Source organism: Bos mutus, chromosome 6, assembly GCF_027580195.1.
Source record: "Bos mutus isolate GX-2022 chromosome 6, NWIPB_WYAK_1.1, whole genome shotgun sequence".
Taxonomy (NCBI): domain Eukaryota; kingdom Metazoa; phylum Chordata; class Mammalia; order Artiodactyla; family Bovidae; genus Bos; species Bos mutus.
Genome location: NC_091622.1, coordinates 62,232,264 through 62,259,830, shown reverse-complemented (window position 1 = coordinate 62,259,830; position 27,567 = coordinate 62,232,264).

Sequence of the window (27,567 nt, the reverse complement as noted above, 5' to 3'; positions counted from 1 at the left end):
CATTAAGATGAGTATATTGGTAGCATGCACAGAACTATTTATTATGATAAAACAGATGTAGTGGGTGAACGAAGAAGTCAGAGAAAGGATTGAGTATGGAATAGGAGGGAGAAAGTGGAGGCACATATTCAGACTTCTTGAGAAATGGGAAAGAGAAACATAACAGACTTGCCTGATAACATTAAGTACCAGTTTGTGGTCTACTTTCATAAGTAGTATTAATATTATTTATTTAATTATAAATTATTTAATTTGACTCTATGATTTTTTTCAGTAATGTCTTGCTATTTTTTGTCTAGACATTGACAATGCAGCTATTAGACTCTATTTGTTCTGGAATTTTGAAAGCAAGTTCAATAATACAGAGTCTAAGGAAAGGATAATATTTGATGTAAAGGAAATTACTATATTGATAATAATACATCATTAAATTTAGCAAAATTAATTAACAGATCATTAAATCTAGTAAAGGGAATGTAGGTGAGAAAGGGTGGGATTAAATGTTTGAGGGTTTGGGTAAAATCTAAGAAGTGTAGTAATAGTAGTAATTCAAGAATCAAGCTAGAAATAAAAAGTCAGGATTTGAAAAGTGGAATTTTACAGTGGCTGGTTTTTGGGAGTGGTAATGTCACTGGTAATGACAAGGTCCTTTATTGTCATGGATCAGAATGAGGTAAGGTTAAAAAAAAAACACTGGAGATGAGGAAGTCGGTGAACTCAGGATCAAGATGTAACATGGATCATCACTTCAGATGATGCTAACAAGAGTGCTGACTGAGTCTGGAACTGTGGGAAGGAGAGTAAGACAAAAGGAATGACCAGATAGTTCTGAGAGTAAAATAATAGGATGAATTCTTTTTTTTTTTTTTTTTGTCTGTTAAGATGTTATTTTTTAGAGAAGTTTTAGGTTCACAAAAAAATTGACAGGATGGTAAAAAGATTTCTGGTACATTCCTTGCCCTCACCCATTCCTAGTCTTCTCACTATTAAAGACTCCCACCTGAATTGTACATTTGCTACAATTGATGAACCTTCATTATCTCTTCACAATCACCCCAAATCCATAGTATAAAATAGGGTTCTCTCATGATGTTGTGAATTCTGTGGGCCTGGACAACAATATAATGACATATATCCATCATTATGGTATCATACAGAGTATTTTCACTGTCCTGAAACTCTGCATTCTGCCTATTCATCTTTCTTCCTAGGTCAACCTTTGGCAACCATTGATCTTTTCACTGTCTCTATAGTTTTGTCTTTCCCAGAATGTCATGCAGGTGGAATCACACAGTATGTGGGCTTCTCAGGTTGGCGTCTTTCATTCAGTAATATGCACTTAAGGTTCTTTTGTGTCTTTTCACTGCTTGATAGTTCACTTCTTTTTAGCACTGAATAATTTCCTTTCTAATTGTGGTGCTGGAGGTGAATCTTGAGGGTCCCTTGGGCTGCAAAAAGATCAAACCAGTCAATCCTAAAGGAACTCAATCCTGTATAGTCTTTAGAAGGACTGAGCCTGAAGCTGAAGCTCCAGTACTTTGAATGAACCATTGGAAAAGTCATTGATGCTGGGGAAATTGAAGGCAGGAGGAGAAGGGGGTGATAGAGGATGAGATGATTGGACAGCAGCACTGACTCAATGGACATGAATTTGAGCAAACTCTGGGTGTTAATGAAGGACAGGGAAGCCTGGTGTGCCATAGTCCATGGGGTCCCAAAGTGTTAGACATGACTTAGCAATCGAACAACAACAATTCCATCATCTGTAAATACCACAGCTTATCCATTCATGGACTAAAGGACATCTTGGTTGCTTCTACATTTTGGTAATTATGAATAAGGCTGCTCTACATCTATCTATATGCAGGTTTTTGTGTGCATATGTTTTCAAATCCTTTGGTTAAATACCAAAAAAAGTCTAGATCAAATGATGAGTCTGTTTAGATATGTGATAAACTGTCTTCTAAAGTGGCTGATTTACATTTTACACCAGCGATGAATGAGAGTTTCTGTTGCTCAACATCTTAGCAATGTTTGTTATTAGCAGTGTTCCAAATTTTAGCTAATCTAATTGGTATTTAGTGGTTTGGTTTTTGATTCCAGCTTTCAGATGGTAAAGAACGTGCCTGCAATGAAGGATATCTGGGTTCGATCCCTGGGTCAGAAAGATACCCTGAAGAAAGAAATGGCAACAGACTCCAGTATTCTCACCTGGAGAATTCCATGAACAGAAGAGTCTGGCAGGCTACAATCCATGGTGTCACAAAGAGTCAGATATGACTAAATAACTATCACTTTCACTTTCTTTCTAAAAGTGTGAGAAGATACATTAGAAGGTTTGTGGGAAGAAGAAAAGCAAAATTTAAGAGAAATTAGGGGATGTCCACCTATCCTACACAGTAGTGTACACACTTTTCTACCATATCTCATGGCTCACTTTTATCCATAAATAGAACCTATTTGCTGATAAGTTACCTTGAGTAGATGAATCAAGGTAAATTGGAAGTGGTCAAACAGGAGATGGCAAGAGTGAACATTGACATTTTAAGAATCAGTGAACTAAAATGGACTGGAATGGGAGAATTTAATTCAGATGATCATTGTATCTATTACTGTGGGTCAGAGATCAAATTGCCAACATCCTCTGGAACATCGAAAAAGCAGGAGAGTTCCAGAAAAACATCTATTTCTGCTCTATTGACTATGCCAAAGCTTTTGACTGTGTGGATCACAATAAACTGGAAAATTCTGAAAAAGATGGGAATACCAGACCACCTGACCTGCCTCTTGAGAAACCTATATACAGGCCAGGAAGCAAAGTTAGAACTGGACATGGAACAACAGTCTGGTTCCAAATAGGAAAAGGAGTGCGTCAAGGCTGTATATTGTCACCCTGCTTATTTAACTTATATGCAGAGTACGTCATGAGAAATGCTGGGCTGGAAGAAGTACAAGCTGGAATCAAGATGGCCGGGAGAAATATCAATAACCTCAGATATGCAGATGACACCACCCTTATGGCAGAAAGTGAAGAGGAACTAAAGAGCCTCTTGATGGAAGTGAAAGAGGAGAGTGAAAAAGTTGGCTTAAAGCTCAACATTCAGAAAACGAAGATCATGGCATCTGGTCCCACCACTTCATGGCAAGTAGATGGGGAAACAGTAGAAACAGTGTCAGACTTTATTATTTTGGGCTCCAAAATCACTGCAGATGGTGACTGCAGCCATGAAATTAAAAGACACTTACTCCTTGGAAGGAAAGTTATGACCAACCTAGATAGCATATTGAAAAGCAGAGACATTACTTTGCCAACAAAGGTCCGTCTAGTCAAGGCTAAGGTTTTTCCAGTGGTCATGTATGGATGTGAGAGTTGGACTGTGAAGAAAGCTGAGCACTGAAGAATTGATGCTTTTGAACTGTGGTGTTGGAGAAGACTCCTGAGAGTCCTTGGACTGCAAGGAGATCCAACCAGTCCATTGTGAAGGAGATCAGCCCTGGGATTTCTTTGGAAGGAATGATGCTAAAGCTGAAACTCCAGTACTTTGGCCATCTCATGTGAAGAGTTGACTCATTGGAAAAGATTCTGATGCTGGGAGGGATTGGGGGCAAGAGGAGAAGGGGACGCCAGATGATGAGATGGCTGGATGGCATCACTGACTCGATGGACGTGAGTCTGAGTGAACTCCGGGAGTTGGTGATGGACAGGGAGGCCTGGCGTGCTGCAATTCGTGGGGCCTCAAAGAGCCGGACACGACTGATTGACTGAACTGCACTGAACTGAACTGTGGGTCAGAATCCCTTAGAAGAAATGTAGTAGCCCTCATGGTCAACATAGAATCCAAAATGCAGTACTTGGGTGCAATCTAAAAAGTGACAAATGGTCTGTGTTCGTTTCCAATGTAAACTATGCAATATCACAGTAACCCAGGACTATACTCAATCACTAGTGCTGAAGAAATGAAGTTGAACAGTTCTATGAAGATCTATAAGGCCTTCTAGAACTAACACCAAAAAAAGATGTCCCTTTCATCATAGGGGACTGGAATGCAAAAGTAGGAACTCAAGAGATACCTGGAGTAACGGGCAAATTTGGCCTTGAAGTACAAAATAAAGCAGGGCAAAGGCTAACAGACTTTTGCCAAGACAATGCACTGGTCATAGCAAATACCTCTTCCAACAACACAAGAGAATACTCTACACATGGACATCAGGAGACGGTCAATACTGAAATCAGATTAACTATATTCTTTGCAGCCAAAGATGGAGAAGCTCTATAGTCAGCAAAAACAAGACCAGGAGCTGACTGTGGCTCAGATCATGAACTCCTTATTGCCAAATTCAGACTTAAATTGAAGAAAGTTGGATAATCCACTAGATCATTCACATATAACCTAAATCAAATCCCTTATGACCATACAGTAGAAGTGAGAAATAGATTCAAGAGATTAGATCTGATAGGCAGAATGCCTGATGAACTATGGATGGAGGTTTGTGACATTGTACAGGAGATAAGGATCAAGACCATCCCCAAGAAAAAGAAACACAAAAAAGCAAAATGGCTGTCTGAGGAAGCCTTACAAATAGCTGTGAAAAGAAGAGAAGTGAAAGACAAAGGAGAAAAGGAAAGATATACCCATCTGAATACAGAGTTCCAAAGAATAGCAAGGAGAGATAAGAAAGCCTTCCTCAGTGATAAGTGCAAAGAAACAGAGGAAAACAATAGAATGGGAAAGACTAGAGATCTCTTAAAGAAAGTTATAGACACTAAGGGAATATTTCATGCAAAGCTATGCACAATAAAGGACAGAAATGGTATGGATCTAACAGAAGCAGAAGCTATTAAGATATCTTCTTAGTCGCTCATCGTGGCTGACTCTTTGCTACCCCATGGACTCTAGCCTGCCAGGCTCCTCTGTCCAAGAAATTTTCCAGGCAAGAATACTGGAGTGGATTGCCATTTCCTTCTCCAGGGGTTCTTCCTGACCCAGGGGTCAAACCCAGGTCTCCTGCATTGCAGGCAGACTCTTTACTGTCTGAGCCACCAGGACCTGATATTAAGAAGAGGTGGCAAGAATACACAGGTGAACTATACAAAAAAGATCTTCATGGCCCAAATAACCATGATGGTGTGATCACTCACCTAGAGATAGACATCTTGGAGTGCGAAGTCAAGTGGGCCTTAGGAAGCATCACTATGAACAAAGCTAATGGCGGTAATGGAATTCCAGTTGAGCTATTTCAAATCCTAAAAAAATGATGCTGTTAAGTGTGGCACTCAATATGCCAGCAAATTTGGAAAACTCAGCAGTGGCCACAGGACTGGAAAAGGTCAGTTTTCATTCCAATCGTAAAGAAACGCAATGCCAAACAATGTTCAAACTACCACACAATTGCACTCATCTCACATGATAGCAAAGTAATGCTCAAAATTCTCCAAGCAAGGCTTCAACAGTATGTGAACTGAGAAATTCCAAATGTTCAAGCTGCATTTAGAAAAGGCAAAGGAACCAGAGATCAAATTGCCAACATTCACTGAATCACAGAAAAAGCAAGAGAGTTCCAGAAAAACATCTACTTCTCCTTTACTGACTACACCAAAGCCTTTGACTATGTGGATCACAACAAATGGTGGAACATTCTTAAAGAGATGGGAACACCAGACCACCTGACCTGCCTCCTGAGAAATCTGTATGCAGATCGAGAAGCAACAGTTAGAACCAGATATGGAAAACAAATTGGTTCCAAATTGGGAAAGGAGTACATCAAGGCTGTATATTTTCACCCTGCTTATTTAACTTATGTGCAGAGTACATCATGAGAAGTGCTGGACTGGAAGAAGCACAAGTTGGAATCAAGATTACCAGGAGAAATATCAATAACCTCAGATATGCAGATATCACCCTTATGACAGAAATTGAGGAGGAACTAAAAAGCCTCTTGATGAAAGTGAAAGAAGAGTGAAAAAGCTAGCTTAACACTCAACATTCATAAAATGAAGATCATAATATCTGGTCTATAACTTCATGGAAAATAAATGAGGAAACAGTGACAGACTTTATCTTGGGGAGCTCCAAAATCAATGCAGATGGACAGCAGCCATGAAATTAAAAGACGCTTGCTCCTTGGAAGAAAAGTTATGACGAACCTAGACAACATATTAAAAAGCAGAGACATTACTTTACAGAGATCCATCTAGTCAAAGCTATGGTTTTTCCAGTAGTCCTGTATGGATGTGAGAGTTGGACCGTAAAGAAAGCTGGTTGCTGAAGAGTTGATGCTTTTGAACTGTGATGTTGTAGAAGACTCTTGAGAGTCCCTTGAACTGCAAGGAGATCAAAACAGTCAGTCCTAAGGGAAATCAGTCCTGAATATTCATTGGGAGGACTTATGCTGAAGCTGAAGCTCCAATACTTTGGCTACCTGATGCAGAGAACTGACTCATTGGAAAATACCCTGATGCTTGGAAGGATTGAAGGCAGGAGAAGGGGATGACAGAGGATGAGATGTTTGGATTGTTTCATGAGATGTATGCCCAACTCTATGAACTTGGGTTTGGTCAAGCTCTGAGAGTTTGTGATAGACAGGGAAGCCTGGCATTGTTGCATACCACAGGCTGGCAAAGAGTTAGACCCAATGGAGCAACTTCACTGAACTGATGATAAGTTTAGAAAATTTTTATGTTATAATCAATATACTAGTTAAAATATACAACCTGAAATATGAGGTTTTACATAAGGAGACAGGAATAATGAATCTTTTTGGGGTGGGTGGGAGTAGTGGTAGTGTTTGGTAATCCTTGCCTTAAAGAATATTTACCTTCAAAATCTAGGAAATCAAAATAAAGTCAGCATGTTCAGTTTAAAGGAGTTTTTGTTTGTTTTTAGCTATGACCATTCTATGAAAGTGCATGACCATTCTATCATAGGGACAAGAAATAATATTCTCCATACATTCTCATATAAGACATGCCTATGACAGGTTATAAAATTGTTTTTAACCATTACTGCATTGATTTTACACCACAATCTTTCTGTCCTTCAATAAAAACTATTGATTGGATTGAATAATCCAATAAAAATTACTCTGTGGAAAGATTGAAGGCAGGAGGAGAAGGGGACGACAGAGGATGAGATGGTTGGATGGCATCATCGACTCAGTGGACATGAACTTGAGTAAACTCTGGGAGTTGGTGATGGACAGGAAGGCCTCGCGTGTTGCAGTCCATGGGGTTGCAAAGAGTTGGATACAACTGAGCAAATGAACTGAACTGAACTGAAAAGAATAAAGCAGATAACAGATAAGCCTGGTTTTTAAGTACTTTGAATGGATGAGTAAATACAGTATCTGCCCTAATAGAAATGTAGAATTCTTCCTGAGCACACACAGTGGTTCTGTTCTTCAGTAATAGCTATGAAAGCTTGTAAACAATAATCTACATTCTATTAAACCACCTTGAAGTTTAATGGGACATATGTAGCTTCTCCTTACTGAAAATTTATTTGATCACCTTAAGTTTGTAAGACATGTACACATGTATTTTTATTATAGTTTTATTATGCTATATAATTAATACATATGATTTTAGCATATTTTCAGTTAATAAGAATTATTAAATAAATATGTAATATAAATGGCAGTCTATTTGACAATCATTTTTATTAATTTATTATTTATTTTTAAAATTATTTTTATTTTATTTTTTTACTTTACAGTATTGTACTGGTTTTGCCATACATCAACATGAATTCGCCTTGACAATCACTTTAATGCATGTGCTTCTGCTCATCCTTTGATAAACCCTCTCGTTTAATTTAGGATATACATTTTCTTACTTATATTTCAATAACTAACATATTACCTGTGCTTAATTGCTATTTGTTAATTTTGCAAGCAATTATACAGCACTGTGGTAAAAATTTAAGTTATCTGTGTTAATTATATAATGCTAGTTGATATAAAAAATACACACCAACTTTCCAATTGCTTACCAAACTGGAAAATTATTTTTTTATGTAAGCATCCAACAAAGATGTCCTGGATTGGCTGTGAGTGTCTTTCATCTATGTGGTGATTCAAGGGCCCACATCATTTCCAGCAGTATTCACCCTCTTCAGGCTTTCACAGTGGGAGAGAGGATTCTTGGACAATTAAGCCTTAATGTCCTAAAGCATCCATTTGATATAATAAATTGACTTCTTGGCTACTCATCTAACGTGGAAATAGTTATGCAAATCCTTGGGAGATCTTTGATCAGTCAATCAAATGAGGAAGCATGTGCCTGCATGTATGTGTGTGTTTTGTGTGTCTGAGTATGCAATTACAAAAAATGGAATGCACCCATTTATATTATTATGGAATTTTCTATTCAAAAAATAGCAAAACAGAATATCTTAAGCTTTACCATGTTATGACACATATAATTCTATATGTACATAAAAATAAGTGCAATAATTTTATTATTAATGGACATTTAAGTAGTTTCTCCAGTGTTCTTGCCTGGAGAATCCCAGGGACGGGGGAGCCTGGTGGGCTGCCGTCTCTGGGGTCACACAGAGTTGGACACGACTGAAGCAACTTAGCAGCAGCAGCAGCAGCAGCAAGCAGTTTCTATTTTTCTGTTATGGCAATGTATGAATTTGTATACAATAATATATTGTTAAGTGTTTCCATACTCTGCTCTGCATATAATTCTTTATTATGTATATATGAAAGTTTAAGAAATAATTCCCCTACTGATCGATAATTAGGTTGTTTCTATTTTTCTATAAAGACAATGCTATAATGAGTATACTTGTAAATACATTTATTAAATGCACACACATTTGTGTTTGACTGGATTTTACAAGTGGATTTTTTGAGTCAAGGCATATGCACAATTTGAACCTACAAATTTGATTCCATTTCCCTCCAAAAAGTACTATATCCATTCTTTGCAAAATCATTTATTCCATCTCCATGTTGCCTCTACTCGATATTTTTGATCTTCTTAATCAAAATCTTATTGATTTAGTTGGGGAAAATGATATTTTTTTGTTTTAATTTGCATTCATTTCATTACTTGTGGGCTTTCTTGGTGGCTCAGATAGTAAAGAATCTGCCTGCAATGCTGGAGGCCTTGGTTCAATTCCTGGGTCTGGAAGATCCCCTGGAGAAGGGAATGGCAATCCATTCTCGCATTCTTGCCTGGAGCATTCCATAGACAGAGGAGTCTGGCAGGCAGTCCATGGGGTCACAAAGAGTCAGACATGACTGAGCAACTAACACTTCTACTTCATTAATTATGAGGCTGAATACATATGCATTTGTTATTTAAAATCTATTTTGAAAATTAACCATACATTTTGACATTTTTCCATTGGATCGCATTGTACTTGTTTTCAATTTTGTTTAAAGGAATAACTAAATAGCTGCCATTTTGAATATGTTGTTAATATTTTTCTGTTATCCACACTTTCACTTGTGTAGTTTATTTTGTAAAAGTTTAATTTTTCTGGATGCATATCTGTCAGTATTTTCTTCTCATGTTTCTGGATTCTGTTAAGCTTAAGAAAGCTTTCCACACTTCAAGATTGTAAAAGGTGGTGTTCCAATGTCTTCTAATACATTTTTCTGTTTTTTGCTTAAATTGTTGTAGGTAGTCCCTTTGATCAATCTAAACATTAATTTCTATATAAGATATAACTTCTTCATAGATATATAAAAGATATCTTTATTTTTACTCAAATGGGCTTTGCTTATAATAAGACTCTCCTTCCTCATTTGAAAAGCATATTCTTAACTGTATTTTGTTCATATATCTACTTGTCTATATCTTTTAAAACCACACTGATCTAAAAGGTCTTAAATTATGTTGTCATTAGACAAGATGTATGCAAAACACAGCATTATTGGCATTCTTTTTAACAAATGACTTAGACATATTCATGCATACATTCCTCATACATATTTTATAAATAATTTCCGAAATTGTAAAATGGTGTTGTGCTTGTTATTGAAAAGAATTTTTAGACTATCTTGATGAGAAGTATCATATGACTAGTATAATATACATCTTTTATTCAAGTTTTATTTTGTAGTCTATGTAAAAGTTACACAGTTTTATTCATGTATGTTTCAAACTCTTGTTTAGTAAATATGTTAAAATTTTCTACTACACTTTTTCATAAAATAATTATGGTATATAAGAAAATAATAACATTTGGACCATTGATATCTACTTGTGAATATATGAATTTGTATTTACTGACCTCCTATTATCTGCCCTAACCATGTCATGCACTTTGCTTGCATTCTCTTACTTAATCTTTAAAAAGAAACCTGCAATATTATCATTCCTATTTTAGAGAATGGCAAATTGAAGCTGAAGTGATTATCCGCTGACAACAAATAGTGGAGGAAAACACAAATCAGATCCAAGTTTCCATAATCTTAACTCTTAACATCAGACTGTTGTCTAAGTTCTAGTATTTTTCCATTTGGGGCTTGTAATTTGTAAGTAAACATTTATTTTAAAAACATTTGTGATATTTATTTACCTTTATAACTCTTCCATTGTTTTTTTTTCTTTTCTTTTCTTTCTACATATGTTGACATTTATGTGGTTATTTTCAACTGGAAGTTTCAATCAACTTTTCCCAATATTCTAATAATTCAGAAAGGGTGTATTTATTTGTAAGCATGCTCAGACTTGTTTATAAATAGAGAATTACTTAGAAATGATCTCAAAATTGCAATTGTTATGAAAAAAAATAAAATTTATTAACAGCATCATCTTTCAAAGTTTGCAATTTGATTGTGAAGATTTATCTCAAAGAACAAATCCACCACCCCCATTAGAATCAAATATTTTTTGATTGACTCCACAAACTTTGGGATAATCCACAAAGGAAAATTGTCCCCTTAGGACTAATTATGGTAATAGAAAAAGATTTACCTATCCTTTAAACTCTTCATTTTTTTGTTTTGTTTTGCTTAAGTCTAATTTGGTATGTTTTAGGCTACTCTTGGGAGAAGGCAATGGCACCCCACTCCAGTACTCTTGCCTGGAAAATCCCATGGATGGAGAAGCCTGGTGTGCTGCAGTCCATAAGGGTTGCTAGGAGTCGGACACGACTGAGCGACTTCACTTTCACTTTTTACTTTCCTGCATTGGAGAAGAAAATGGCAACCCACTCCAGTGTTCTTGCCTGGAGAATCCCAGGGATGGGGGAGCCTGGTGGGCTGCCGTCTATGGGGTCGCACAGAGTCAGACATGACTGAAGCGACTTAACAGCAGCAGCAGGCTACTCTTACAGGTCTGTCCTTTTGAGCTTTGCTTACACTGAGAAGGCTTTGCCAGGAAGAAACTGATATTTTGGGTGGGTATTCTGCATCAGGAATATTGATATGCATTTGGTTTCATCTGTTACTGTCACTTAATCCTTACAAAAACTTTATGGGTTGGCATGAAGTGTTAGTCAATTATTAATATCTTACATTCCTTGGTGATTTAAATAGTCCCCTTAAAATATCAGGGATGCTACCTGTTTATCTCCCTCTTTGTTTTCAAGTAGCAAATGTGATTTCATGTATAGAAACACAGATTTATTTGTTTGCAAGTATACTTAGATAACATTGCTGAGTGACTTAGGTGGCAGATTGGACAAATCTAGTTTCACATATTGATGCTGATGCTTACCCAGTAAGTTAGGGTAAATGCCTAACTTCTCTGTGCCAGAGTCTCTTCAATGGTTAAATGGAAATAATATTTATATCAGAGTGGTTTTGGAATGAAAACATAAAAGAAGCTGTGATCAGGGCCAGGTTACAATATCTGGAACAGTATATTTATCAATAAGATAATGTGTTTTTAACATATCCACTCAAAAAATAAATAGAAATATTTACTGATGTTTTAGATCTTTTTTGAAATATGTCTCTATTTAACAATATTTTGCTGTGACTTATTTTACTTAACACAATAGCCAAAATTATAAAAGGAGAAGAGAATTAAAAATCAAGAGTATTTCAAAATCAGAGTTGTGGGAATAAAACAATGGCAAATTCTGGAATTTATTGGGATTTCTCATTAACAACATATTGAAGTTTTATTTTATACTGCCTAGACTTCTAATACATTTAGTATTGCTTAGAAATATCCCAAACTACAAAACTCTAGCAAATAGAATAAACAAGCCATTTTTTTCTCCTTCAGTGCTTAATGGCTCAGTTTCATGTGTGTGTGTGTGTGTTTTATTTTTATTTTATTTATTTTTTTTCCAACTACTATTTTATTTTATTTTTAAACTTTACAAAATTGTATTAGTTTTGCCAAATATCAAAATGAATCCACCACAGGTATACATGTGTTCCCCATCCTGAACCCTCCTCCCTCCTCCCTCCCCATAGCATCCCTCTGGGTCGTCCCAGTGCACTAGCCCCACGCATCCAGTATTGTGCGTTGAACCTGGACTGGCAACTCGTTTCATACATGATATTTTACATGTTTCAATGCCATTCTCCCAAATCTTCCCACCCTCTCCCTCTCCCACAGAGTCCATAAGACTGTTCTATACATCAGTGTTTCTTTTGCTGTCTCGTACACAGGGTTATTGTTACCATCTCTCTAAATTCCAGTTTTTTAATATACATATAGTCCAAATTTCATTTAGTTTTAAGTATCTTTCTCAAAAAACCTTTCTAACACAGCTATTCCCTTATGCATTCTATCTACACATATTTCATGTCATTTAACTAGAAAATTAAGAGACACATTTTAATAAATTATTCAGATATAAATTGCTGTTGCATTGAAGCATAAAAATATGATTGATCAGATACTGATAGAATGTTACATAGGGTATAAAATTAAATAAATAGAATTTATAGTTGGTGAATCTCATAAAAATAATTATCTAGGTAAATTAAATATATTTAATTCTAAAAATTACCATCTGAAATCAGTCATTAAATAAATTATTGTCTTATGTTTGTCAAACTCACAAAGTTTTCTAGTCAATATTTTATAAGTGAATGGTTTTAAAAAATTCCTTGATGTTTTATTTTTAAGTTTCAAGATTCATGTTTATTAAACTTTCTCTTATGTGTACTGTGTTCTGACATTTGTATTGGAATAAAGTATTCATGGGAACACAAATCAGAAAAATTAAGTAGAAATGTGAAAGACACAGATATAAGTCACTTGATTCCTTTCAAAAGCAAAGACATGCTGTCCAGTTGCAAAGAATGTGAGTCAGCTAGAAACTTGCTGCTGCCAGTTCTACCAAGTCCATCTTAGCTTTCAAGGTCACGCTGTTCTTGGGTCAATCCCCAGACAAAGCTTGTACATGGCAGTGGTTTAAGAAAAGCTTGTACATGGCAGTGGTTTAAGAGCTTCGTAGCGTCCACAAAAGGTGGGGCTCTTCTACTGAGCAGTCTTTGCCGTAGAATTTTGCTGTGCTGAAATACACTTGTTAGGTTGCATCTCTGTCAGTTGGCTCCCTCTGCCTAACCATATTTTTTCTCCTTTTCCATCACAGACAGCACTCCTCTGTACATCTTCTGTATTGCTATTAATATTTCTTACTTCTGTATCCAAAAGAATTCAATCAGCTCAAGAACTGAACCACAATGATTTGCCAACCACACTATCATACCTGATAAGTGAAATAATAGTTCCCTAAAACAATGCTCTTACCATCTAACCCAGAAACTTAAATACATTTGATTCTAAAAAATACCATCTGAAATGTAAGTCCTAGTTCTTACTATCTGAACCTAGTAATTACCATCTGAAATATATGCCCTACTATTCTAGTTGTACTACTTGAGTACAACTTTTGACTTTGTCCCCCCAACACCAGTAGAACACCAGCTTTGGTCATTTGCGTGCTTATTATTGATCACCAATCATTTCCCACTACTGAGCTTGTATTAGTTACAAACTTAACATGGTAAAACACGGACCTCCAGAACATATATCTAGTCCACCTCAAACAATCAGAGTGACCTGCCAAATGTTCCCATTATCATTCTCCTGCAGTGAAAGTCAGGGCTTGCCTGGTGGTTCAGTGGTAAAGAATCTGCCTGCAATGCAGGAGATATGGGTTCGATCCCGTGTCAGGAAGATCCCCTGGAGAAGGAAATGGTAATCCACTCCAGTATTCTTAACTGAAAAATCCCATGGATAGAAAAGCCTGGTGGGCCATAGACCGTGGTGCTGCAAAAAGTGCAACATGACTGAGCAACTGAGCATACAAATGCACACAGTGAAAGTCACAGCTTGCTCCTCAGTTGTTCATCTCTCTTCTCATCATTCTTTGTGTTTTTTGTTTCTCCAGTTCCCTCAGTAGAGTGTATATTAGGGGAAAGAAAGCCAATTATTTTTATCTGATAGGTTTGGTACTCCCAGTTTGAAGTTCATCCTCATTCTAAGGTAGCCACCTCCTTCCCTTCTTTGTAAGAGAAGCTTGGTATTTGCATAGTGCCGGGGTCCAGCCCCGGCTGATCCAGGGTATTCGAAGGGGAGACGGCTTCGGCAACTATTTAAATATTCATCAAAGATATAAAGAGTAATAGAATGAGGATAGCTCAGTAGGAAAATTCAGTGGAGAAAAGAGGCTGAGTAGCTTGGTTTACTCTGGAGACCAATAAAACTTCAAGACAAGAAGCTTGCACCACTTACGTAGGCCACAGGCGTCCTTCCGTTCTCCAGAAGGAGAGGAGACACTGAGGCCTCCCTGGTCGGATCTTAGAAGCCCAGGCAAAATTAGTAAGCATGGTGGGTTCCGCACTCCAGATGCAGACTCAGCCAGAGTGAGAGAGAGAGAGACATGGGGAGACCAGTATTTCGAGGAACTGATCCCAATTCTTTATTTTCCATGGTCTACTTTTATACACTGAGATGTTATGCAAAAGCCACATGGGGTCAGCAGTCCTGACTTTTTATCAAAGTCAGGTGCTTCACACAAATGTATACAGAGGTCTTAGGGGTGTTACATCATCTTCTGGCCAGGGGGCCTGCTGACAATTTATAACCCTCTCCTTGTGACAGCGGTCAGTCAACCAGGACACTTATTTCTCCAGGGGTGATTATTCTTAAAACAGATGCCACCCAAATAAAGTTACATTCCTACAGGGTGAGGGTATAGTGGGTTTTAGTTAAGGAAAGAATTTACTTAGCCTAAGGTCTAACGTGATTAATATCAAAGGTTAATACTTATTTCTTCTATATATTCATTAATGTGTGTAAGGGCAGGGGATATGGAGACTTAGCAACAAACATTGGCTCAACAAATGAAAAACCCTTCACCAACACAATTTCTAATCATCCCATTATACTTATACTAATAGTTTTCTGACTTTTCTAAGGAACCTGTTTTTAGAAGGTTTAAAGTATCTCGTGCCTCTCACGGTTGGGAGGCTGTGAGCAATCACAAGCCTGTCAGGCAGGCCAGAGAACCTTCAGAGGAGTTTGTAGGTTAAAACACTCTTGTCACGCCCAGGAGTTTTGATTAACTGGCGCTCTAGGTTGACTGCTTCTCCGAAAGAGGTGGTGGGGGACAGCTCCCCGTAAAGTCAGAGGTGTAGATGAGAGCACAAAGTAGTAAAGCAGGCAGGCTCTGGTTATGGGGGTAGATGCTCGAGGATTTCCAGGGGGAATCCTGAGGCTCGATCCCGCCTTTGTGTATGTCGAGCCTCCTTCCTCATGACCTTTGTCATGGGCAGAGTGCCTCACGCTGGCCCCCAACAGCATAGGAAAAGTTTGAAATTTACATCCAGAATAGTTGGAATACAAGTCCTAGTGATAGCCACAATGCCAGAAAGGTTTCAGGAACAGAATGTGGTGGTCACAAGGACATGCATTTCATTGCATATCCCTTGAGTTGGAGGGAACCTATGGTTACTCTTTGAGTTACAATAAAACTAAATACTCCAGACTAGGTCTGGTTCAATAACAGTTCCATAATAGTGAGATGGTCCTGACTAAGAACTAGGTTGCCCTGAAAATGAAATTGATATAAATAACCTGGAAACATGTCTTCTTTTAATATTCCAACATATAGGCATGCACTTATCTATTTACAAAGTGTTTCTGGATGCTTATTATATGGAGTAGTTAATGTTGACCCCAAACTGTTCTAAAAGTTTTTTAAAATGCTACTCATTGTAGTGCAAGTTGGAGTTAAGCATATGGTTGTCCAATAATAAAATAAACACAGTTTCTTCCTTCATGATATGGTGGAGATTTTAAGCAAAAAAAGGATAAGTGCATGTAGTGAAGTCAGTGCTAATGAACAGGAGGTACTGGATGCTGGAGGAACACATATACCATTTCCTAACGCAGGTTAGGGGAATCCCAGCCAAGGACGGTTGGTTATAGGAAATAAAAACCAAAGTAAGAACTGAAGGATGTGAATGCAGGATCAGGGCAGGTGTATTGTGCAGGAAAAGGAATAAACCATTTTAAGCAGAAGGACTGTATATTAAGGCCCACAGGTCAGAAAGAATTCGTTTGTCTCCTCTCTTTTCCTGTATTGGAGATTTCCCTAAAAATCTTGTGGGATAAAAGGGAAGAAACATTATTCACATTTGGATCAAAAACAGTAAATTTCTTTGTTGAACTGGCCCTTATTCTGCATTGCTCTATAGAATTATTATATAGTCTTCTATATCTCCTTTGCTGGAAGATGCCTCCCCAGCTTTGAAGCTTTAACTCCTTTAACTTCCTCTATGATGACTTTTCTGAAGTCCCCACTCAAATTTAATCATTTCATCCACTGTATTTGGAAAGATGATACTGTAGCATGAAAAGACTGAATAGTTGTATCCATAAACTCTTGCTAGAGTGGAGTTTTTAATGCTGGTATAAAGGAAGAAGCATCGGTTATACAAAGGATGGAACCAGTGTCATCTGAGGTTCTCAGCAAAACGTGATTCCTTCATCAAAGAAAGTGATTCTTTCATCATTTTAAAGCAAGTGAAAGGCCACTGGTCCCTCAGAACCAGACATAGCATGCTCACCTGAAAGAGGAAGAAGCAACAGCAGCAGCTAATCATTTATATGAGCCAAATAAAGCAGCTAGCCAACATCAAGCAGCACTTACTGGAGAGAAATATATCCATTCTTAAACGTTATTATATGAAGATTATTATTTGCATAAACAAGGACAGGTTATTCTGTGATCTGTTAAATGGGTTCCAGAAACAGAAGTAGTATCAATGCAAAAGCATGTGGGTACTACAGATGAAAATATATTTTGGATGAAGGCATTTTTTTATCCATTTGTTAAGGATTCACAACTGCTTCAATAAGTGGGGAACTGGTGATTTCATGGTATGTAATTTACTATTTGTTCTATGTAAAATTGTAAAATAATTTTTATATATGTATATATTTTTTCTAATTAGTTTGTATCTGCTACTGCTGCTAAGTAGCTTCAGTCGCGTCTGACTCTGTGCGACCCCATAGAAGGCAGTCTACCAGGCTCCCCCGTCCCTAGGATTCTCCAGGCAAGAATACTGGAGTGGGTTGCCATTTCCTTCTCCAAAGTATAAAAGAGAAAAGTGAAAGTTAAGTAGTTCAGTCGTGTCCAACTCTTAGCGACCCCATGGACTGCAGCCTACCAGGCTCCTCCGTCCATGGGGTTTTCCAGGCAAGAGTACTGGAGTGGGGTGCCATTCTAGCACAAGTGTATTCAGAGCAGATGTCCTTTTTTTTTTTCCTCAAAAGTTCCTATCCAGAGAACAGCATTGTTCATGTCATTCCATAGTATCCTTCCAGATCCAAAATTCTGTTCCTTATATTGGGTAAAATCTTATAAATTTCCAGTATATAAAATTCTAAGTTAGATAGGCCTACTTCTTTCTTCAGTATATATACATAATTTTTTTGTCCGTATCTTTATCTCAGCATATTCTCCTATGTCTGGCTCCATATACATACATTTATATACACATAAATGCTGGACTGGAAGAAACGCAAGCTGGAATCAAGATTGCCAGGAGAAATATTAATAACCTCAGATATGCAGATGACACCATCCTTATGGCAGAAAGTGAAGAGGAACTCAAAAGCCTCTTGATGAAAGTGAAAGTGGAGAGTGGAAAAAGTTGGCTTAAAGCTCAACATTCAGAAAACAAAGATCATGGCATCTGGTCCCATCACTTCATGAGAAATAGATGGGGAAACAGTGGAAACAGTGTCAGACTTTATTTTTTGGGGCTCTAAAATCACTGCAGATGGTGACTGCAGCCATGAAATTAAAAGATGCTTACTCCTTGGAAGGAAAGTTATGACTAACCTAGATAGCATACTCAAAGGCAGAGATATTACTTTGCCAACAAAGGTCCGTCTAGTCAAGGCTATGGTTTTTCCTGTGGTCATGTATGGATGTGAGAGTTGGACTGTGAAGAAAGCTGAGTGCCAAAGAATTGATGCTTTTGAACTGTGGTGTTGGAGAAGACTCTTGAGAGTCCCTTGGACTGCAAGGAGATCAAACCAGTCCATTCTGAATGAGATCAGCCCTGGGACTTCTTTAGAGGGAATAATGCTGAAGCTGAAACTCCAGTACTTTGGCCACCTCATGTGAAGAGTTGATTTTTGGAAAAGACTGATGCTGGGAGGGATTGGGGGCAGGAGGAGAAGGGGACGCCAGAGGATGAGATGGCTGGATGGCATCACTGACTCGATGGACATGAGTCTGAGTGAACTCAGGGAGTTTGTGGTGGACAGGGAAGCCTGGCGTGCTGTGATTCATGGGGTTGCAAAGAGTCAGACACGACTGAGTGACTGAACTGAACTGAAACATTCACATATACACAGGTATGTGCATATATATGTGTATATATTGTATACATACACAATCCCTCATAGGACTGTAAGATTGTGAGATTCTCAGTACAGGGATTTCATTTTGTATAATTACATAGATCTAGTATATTTCTCTCATACTGTACTAGATGAATGAACAACTGAGTGGATGGATTCATGACCAAAAATTATATAGCACGGTAATGCAGTTTGGTTTTAATGTGTAATCTTAAAATAGTACCATGAAACTGTATTTGGAGATATTTAACTTAAATTAAAGGAAGCTATATCAGTTCAGTTCAGTCATGCCTGACTCTTTGTGACCCCATGAACTGCAGCATGTGAGGCCAAAGCTATATGTTCATAGGTAGTAAGTAAGAAATCAAGCTTTGCAGATGAACCCAGGGGAATCTCTGATGGTTATGCAGAATGACAGCTGACAGAGCCTATCATGTTAGTAACCCTCTCACATGATAGAGTATAAAAGACTGCTTTATCTTGCCATATTTCTATCCCTGAGGTGTGTTACATGACTTTTTAGCAGTAAAATAGAAAGCAGAGACTAAAGCAATCCTATAAAAAAGACTTTAGTAAAGATCCCAGGGTAATTAAAAAATATTAACACATTATTTATCTAATAAATAAATCTCTGAGATATCTATAAGTGTGTTTTTCAATGGAATATTTTCATAATTGGATAATTTTATGAAGCTATTAAACAGTTGACAAGATGATTAACTTTGTGAATTCCTTGGAAAGTGAATAATCAACTCAATTTACTACCTATGTATTGACTTTTCTAAACAGAAGAAAATCATGTACATTCAAATGTCTTCTGCATCACATATTATGCCTATTTTACAAAGAGACAATATGCACCAAAATTAAAACACTGAGGTGAAAGTCAGCCTCAGATTGCTTGAACAAAAGGAAATAACTCTGCTTGTAGTGAAAGAAAAAATACACACACACAAAAAACAACTTATAAACGTTTTTATATACATAAACAACACAAAATGTAGAACAATAAAATGTAATAATTTGCATAACTTTCCTCTAAAGAGATCAAACTGCTCTCTAGTGCATTATCTCATTTAACCTTAACTTCCTCCCTACTCAGAAAGCAACAGAATGTATTACCTGTAAATATTATGAATTCCCACTTCCCTCTGAATAGACATTGCTTAGTGAGTAAAGAATCTGCCTGCAATACAAGATACCCAGGTTTTATTCCTGGGTGGAAAAGATCCCCTGGAGAAGGAAATGGCAACCCACTCCAGTATTCTTGCCTGGAGAATCCCATGGTCAGAGGAGACTGGAGGGCTACAGTTCATGGGGTCACAAGAATCAGACATGCCTTTCTATACATCCTGGATAGAAAAAGCTCAACTTATACAAAAACTTTACAAGCAAGATTAAAAGCTAAATCTAGGCTATGATGTTATTATCATCACAAGGTGTGGAAGTACTTATTTTGAGACAAGAACTCCTACAATCTAAATGTAGTCCAGTTAGGATTACAAACAATTGAAGGAAACCATGAATTTCTTAATTAAGACAACACACCATTTAATCAGGCTACAAGACAGAGGTTAAAACCATTGGTGGTAATTCAGTGGGCCGTACATTAGTACCGGTTTACAAGATAATGACTCTTTTGTCACTAATCCCTTAGTGCAAGAAATCAGTCTTATTCTCCTGAATTATTGCCCTTTCCCCATTCTTGGTCTTCCAATTGTTGTTTTGATTTTCACAGCCTCCATCCAGCAACCAGTCATCCAGGTGCACCAGGGATTGTATTTTGATACCTGATTTTGCATACTGCTCCATAAATATTTTTTTCAATCTTTGACTTTCTACCTATTCATATTCTACTAAGTCCCTTTAAAATTTGATCAATACAGAGTACCATCATATATTTCAAATAAATGTTTTCCAAAAACATTACATTTGCTTTGTTATACTTAAATGAGTCATTTAACAAATACATGATACTACATTATTTTTCTCAGACTAATTTGTTGAAGTAAATTTATACACATGTATTCTAACTAAAAAAATTTTTCTTTACATAAATTTTCCTTAATTTAAGATACTGCATTTTCATTTCTAAAATTTATTTGTGTATTTATTTATTTTGAATTTGCATCTATTATTCTTCACTAACCCCAAAGAAAAGGAGAATTTTCATGTTCATGTTTTTCTTTACAATATACTAGCAAAAGCCTTTCATATGCCCATTTGAATGAAGAGTTCCAAAGAACAGAAAGGAGAGATAAGAAAGCCTTCCTCAGTGAACAATGCAAAGAAATAAAGAAAAACAATAGAATGAAAAACACTAGAGATCTCTTCAAGAAAATTAGAGATACCAAGGGAACATTTCATGCAAAGATGGGCACAATAAACGACAGAAATAGTATGGACCTAACAGAAGCAGAAGATATTAAGAAGAGGTGGCAAGAATACACAGAAGAAGTATACAATAAAGCTCTTCATGATCCAGATAACTACGATGGTGTGATTACTCACCTAGAGCCAGACATCATGGAGTGTGAAGTTAAGTGGGCCTTAGATGGCATTACTATGAACAAAGCTAGTGGAGGTGATGGAATTTCAACTGAACTATTTCAAATCCTAAAAAATACATGCCAATAAAGTATTGCACTCAATATGCCAACAAATTTGGAAAACTCAACAGTGGCCACAGGGCTGGAAAAGATCAGTTTTCATTCCTATAATGAAAAAAGTGAGTGAAAGTCACTCAGTCATGTCAGACTCTTTGCAACCCCATGGACTATACAGTCCATGGAATTCTCCAGGCCAGAATACTAAAGTGGGTAGCAGTTCCTTTCTCCAGGGAATCTTCCCAACCCAGGGATCAAACCCAGGTCTCCCGCAATGCAGGTGGATTCTTTAACAGCTGAGCCAGCAGGGAAGCCCAATAACAAAAAAGGACAATGCCAAAGATTGTTCAAACTACTGCACAGTTGTACTTATTTCACATGTTAGCAAGATAATATTCAAAATCCCTCAAGCTAGGCTTTAACTGTACATGAATCGAGAACTTCCAGGTGTACAAGCTGAATTTAGAAAGGCAGGGGAACCAGAGATCAAATTGTCAACACCGGTTGGATCATAGAAAAAGCAAGAGAATTCCAGAAAAACATCTGCTTCATTAACTATGCTAAATCCTTTGACTGTATGAATCACAACAAACCATGGAAAAATTTTAAAGACGTGGGAATACCAGATCACCTCACCTGCCTCCTTAGAAACCTGTATTCAGGTCAAGAAGCAACAGTTAGAACTGGATATGGAACAACAGACTGGTTCAAAATTGGGAAAGGAGTACATCAGGGCTGTATATCGCACCCTGCTTATTTAATATATATTCAGAGTACATCATGTGAAATGTAGGGCTGGATGAATCACAAGCGGAATCAAAATTGTTGGGAGAAATATCAATAACCTCAGATATGCAGATGACACCACCCTTATGGCAGAAAGTGAAGAAGAACTAAAGAGCCTCTTGATAAAGGTGAAAGAGGAGAGTGAAAAATCTGGCTTAAAACTCAGCATTCAAAAAATGAAAATCATGGCATCCGATCTCATCACTTCATAGGAAATAAATGGGGAAACAAAGGAAATAGCGAAATATTTTTTCTTGGACTCCAAAATCACTGTAGACAGTGACTAAAGTCATGAAATTAAAAGACACTTGCCTCTTGGGAGAAAAGCTATGACAAACTTAGATAGCATATGAAAAAGCAGAGACATTACTTTGCAAACAAAAGTCCATATAGTCAAGGCTATGGTTTTTCCAATAGTTCTGTATGGGTATGAGAGTTGGACCTAAAGAAGGTTGAGTAACAAAGAATTGATGCTTTCAAACTGTGATGTTGCAGAAGACTCTTGAGAGTCCTTTGGACTGCAAAGAGATCAAACAAGCCAATTCTAAAGGAAATCAACCATGAATATTCATTGGAAGGGCTGATGCTGAAGCTGAAGCTCCAATACTTTGGCCACCTGATGCGAAGGGCTGACTCATTGGAAGACTCTGATGCTGGCAAAGGTGGAAGGCAGGAGAAGAAGGGAATGACAGAGGATTAGATGGTTGGATGGCATCACTTACTCAATAGACATGAGTTTGAACAAGCTCTGGGAGAAGGTGAAGGACAGGGAAGCCTGGCATGCTGCAGTCCATGGGGTCACAAAGAGTCAGACACGACTGAGGAACAAAACAGCAATAAATACTTCTGTATCTTAGCTAGACGGTTGATGTACAACTAATTATGCCTGAGAAATCAGACTGAAGGCTAACTGCTTTGAGAGGATCTCAAGTAAACAAATTAGCTAAGTAAATAACACTTAATAATTTCCTGAATGATACAATAAATATTAAAATAATTGAACTTGAACAAAATCTATATTTCGAAGTACTTTTTCTGAATTTTAGACTGCTACTGCTACTGCTAAGTTGCTTCAGTCGTGTCCGACTCTGTGCGACCCCATAGACAACAGCCCACTAGGCTCCTCTGTCCCTGGGATTCTCCAGGCAAGAATACTGAAGTGGGTTGCCATTCCCTTCTCCAATGCATGAAAATGAAAAATGAAAGTGAAGTCACTCAGTCATGTCCGACTCTGTGCGACCTCACAGACTGCAGCCTACCAGGCTCCTCCATCCATGGGATTTTCCAGGCAAGAGTACTAAGTATATAAATCTTTCTGACTATATTTTTAAAACATCATGATCAACTTTTTAAATGATTATACACACAATTACATTTGATAGGGTTTCCTGGGTGGTGCTAGTGGTAAAGAACCCACTTGCCAATACAGGAGATGTAAGAGACACAGGTTTGATCCCTGGGTTGAGAAGATCCCCTGGAGGTCATGGCAACCCATTCCAGTATGTTTGCCTGGAGAATCCCATGGACAGAGGAGCCTGGCAGGCTACAATTCATAGGGTAGCAAGGAGTCAGACACAACTGAAGCAACAAGGCATGCACATATATTTGGTAAATTCTTATTTCACCTACCTTCTAATGTCAGTTCTATTATTATTCAGAAATATTTTCTCAATGCTTGCCATCATTAAGATGAAACTAATTTCCATAAAGTTTTAAATATATATTAAGCAAATTTGGGGGGGCTCCAAAACCACTGCAGATGGTGACTGCAGCCATGAAATTAAAAGACACTCCTTGGAAGAAAAGTTATGACCAACCTAGACAACATATTAAAAAGTAGAGACATTATTTTGCCAACAAAGGTTCATCTAGTCAAGGCTATGGTTTTTCCAGTGGTCATGTATGGATGTGAGAGTTGGACTGTGAAGAAAGCTGAGCACTGAAGAATTGATGCTTTTGAACTGTGATGTTGGAGAAGACTCTTGAGAGTCCCTTGGACAGTAAGGAGATCCAACCAGTCCATTCTAAAAGAAATCATCCCTGAATATTCATTGGAAGGAATGATGTTGAAGCTGAAATTCCAATATTTTGGCCACCTGATGTGAAGAACTGACTCATTGGAAAAGACCCTGATGCTGGGAAAGATTGAAGGCAGGAGGAGAAGGGGACGACAGAGGATAAAATGCCTGGATGGCATCACTGACTCAATGGACGTGAGTTTGAGTAACCTCTGGGAGTTGGTGATGGACAGGGAGGCCTGGCGTGCTGTAGTCCATGGGGTTGCAAAGAGTTGGACACAACTGAGGGACTGAAGTGAACGGAACTGAACTGATTAAGCAAATTATTTTAAAGTAATGATAAAACAAATAATGCACTTCAAATGATCCACATCATTCACAGTATATTCAGTGCTTTCAACAGGGAAACATCATGTAGTCTCTAACTTGTATCCTCTAGAAAGGAAACCTCTGAACTGTGGTGTTGGAGAAGACTCTTGAGAGTCCCTTGGACTGCAAGGAGATCCAACCAGTCCATTCTGAAGGAGATCAGCCCTGGGATTTCTTTGGAAGGAATGATGCTAAAGCTGAAACTCCAGTACTTTGGCCACCTCATGCGAAGAGTTGACTCATTGGAAAAGACTCTGATGTTGGGAGGGATTGGGGGCAGGAGGAGACTGGGACGGCAGAGGATGAGATGGCCGGATGGCATCACTGATTGGATGGACGTGACTCTGAGTAAACTCTGGGAGTTGGTGATGGACAGGGGGGCCTGGCGTGCTGCAATTCATGGGGTCGCAAATAGTCGGACACAACTGAGCGACTGAACTGAACTGAACTGAATATCTTGGATAACAGCTCACAGATCTGTGCTAACCTTCCTTCTGATAAAAAGTCCTACTTCCCTACTCACACAAGTGGGAAATGTTCCGAACTAGGCCAATCGTCTTCCCTTTGATCTCTGATTAATGGGTTGGAAGTATCTGAGCAGAAGGCATTGATACTGCCCATTTGTATTAGTAGAAAATTAAACCAACAGAGAGAGAAGTAGAAACACAGGCAATCCTAATAATATTTCATTTCTCTATTTCTTAGTCTTCCCTAACACCATCAGCTATATATCTGTCCTGACCAAAGTTTGTAAATGCAATCAATAAATATCTCATTTGATTATACCAGGATAGAGAAGTTAAGATTCTCTGATTGATATAAGAATGAAGTCCTATAGTGCCTCCTATTATGACTCCCCTCCCCTTCCTAAGATGGCTCCTCAACTCCCTGACCCCACATGTTAGCTCCTTTCTCCGAGTGGACAGAATAACAATTTCAAAATCTCTATTGAGTCTAAATCAGGTCTCTTCCAGTGATTATTTAGAACCTCTCATCCATTTTTCTCCTTCAATGACAAATTCATTTATCAAATTATTACTAAAAGAGAGAGGTGCAAGAGATACATTCAGGTGTAAGAATTTGGTGTTAAAAAAAAAAAAACAAAAAACTTTTTCTTACATTCATAAAAGAAACCCTGCATGGTAAATTTTTGGGTACGTGTGCCAGTGTTCAGAGAAGGCAATGGCACCCCACTCCAGTACTTTCGCCTAGAAAACCCCATGGACGGAGGAGCCTGGTAGGCTGCAGTCCATGGGGTTGTGAAGAGTCGGACACGACTGAGCAACTTCACTTTCACTTTTTACTTTCATGCATTGGAGAAGGAAATGGCAACCCACTCCAGTGTTCTTGCCTGGAGAATCCCAGGGACAGGGAAGCCTTGTGGGCTGCCGTCTATGGGGTCACACAGAGTCGGACACGACTGAAGCGACTTAGCTCCAGCAGCCAGTGTTAGTCTTCAGTCATTAATAAATAGAACAATAATCTCTGGTTGTTCATTTCTTCCTGGGAAAGTAAAAGTGTAAGTTGCTCAGTAGTGTCCAGCTCTTTGTGACTCCATGGACTACAGCCAGCCAGGCTCCTCTTTCCATGGAATTTTCCAGGCAAGAATACTGGAATGAATAGCCATTCCCTTCTCCAGAGCATCTTCCCAACCAAGGAATCAAACCCAGATCTCCTGCATTGCAAGCAAATTCTTTAATGTCTGAGCTGTTAGGGAAGCCCCTGATCCACTAGGTTCCTACCTAAAACTTGTGAAAAAAAGTGAAAATGAAGTCGCTCAGTCGTGTCCGATTCTTCGTGACCCCATGGACTGTAGCCTACAAGGTTCCTCAATCCATGGGATTTTCCAGGCAAGAATAATGGAATGGGTTGCCATTTCCTTCTCCAGGAGATCTTCCCGACCCAGGGATTGAACCTGGGTCTCCTGCATTGTAGGTAGATGCTTTACCATCTGAGCCACCCTAAAACTTGTCAGACAACAATTTGTATCATTTATGTTAAGCAAACTATAAATAACCACTATGATATCTCTTTTCTAGAGGAAAATGTCAAAAATTATCCCCCTAATTTTTGTTAACTGAAAAAGAAAGAACCAAAGGAACAAAAATGAAAGAGGTCCCTCATAAGAAAGAGTAGAAAGAATTTTCTGCACTTTGAAAATGGTTCACTATGCATTAACTTTTTAAGTAAATGGGGTTTTACAAATAATTTATATTTTCATTCATTATCTTAACTTTTGCTTATTCTGAAAGATAATGCTTTTAATAATATATAGGCATAGTTGCCTATCCTATACAGATAGGGATAGATGCCTTTAAAATTATCAAAATCTTCTAAACAGCTCACGTGCACCTCTCTCCCATGGCAGGATTAAAGCCATGAAGTTTTCTCCATAGTATCATCACAACCTGCATGTTTATCAGTATTAGTTCAAACTAGTTTGCTATACATCAAAATAAAAACATTTAACCATAATTAATTTATTTTTGATGAGCTAGAGCCATGATGATATGATCCCCATAATGACTGACTGTCATTTGCATCGCTGCTTCTTTATTCCTGTGTGGGTAAAAGGATGTGGAACAATGGACAGAGTCCTTAAAAATGAACACACTCTGCATCTGTTCAGCCTCAGTCCCCCCAGAGGAACTTTTTTGGGGACTTAAATGGTTGCGCTGAATATGAATTATGAAGTAGCTTTACTTCCTTAAAAAAATAATTTTGGTTTCATCAAAATATGAATGCTTCCAAAGTACATAATGTCATCCATTATGAGTGACTTTTCATTAAGGAAAAAAGGAGGCTGAGAACCAGCTGATTAGAATGTCACTTTTATTTACTCACTAAATCTTTACTGGGTTCCTGATGGGTGAAACTGACTAAAAAAAAACCTGTTAGCTCTATTTGTGACTTCTAATTAGTAACAAAAATATCAATCATAAATGATACATTTATCACTAATATCAGAGTAAGAATTACC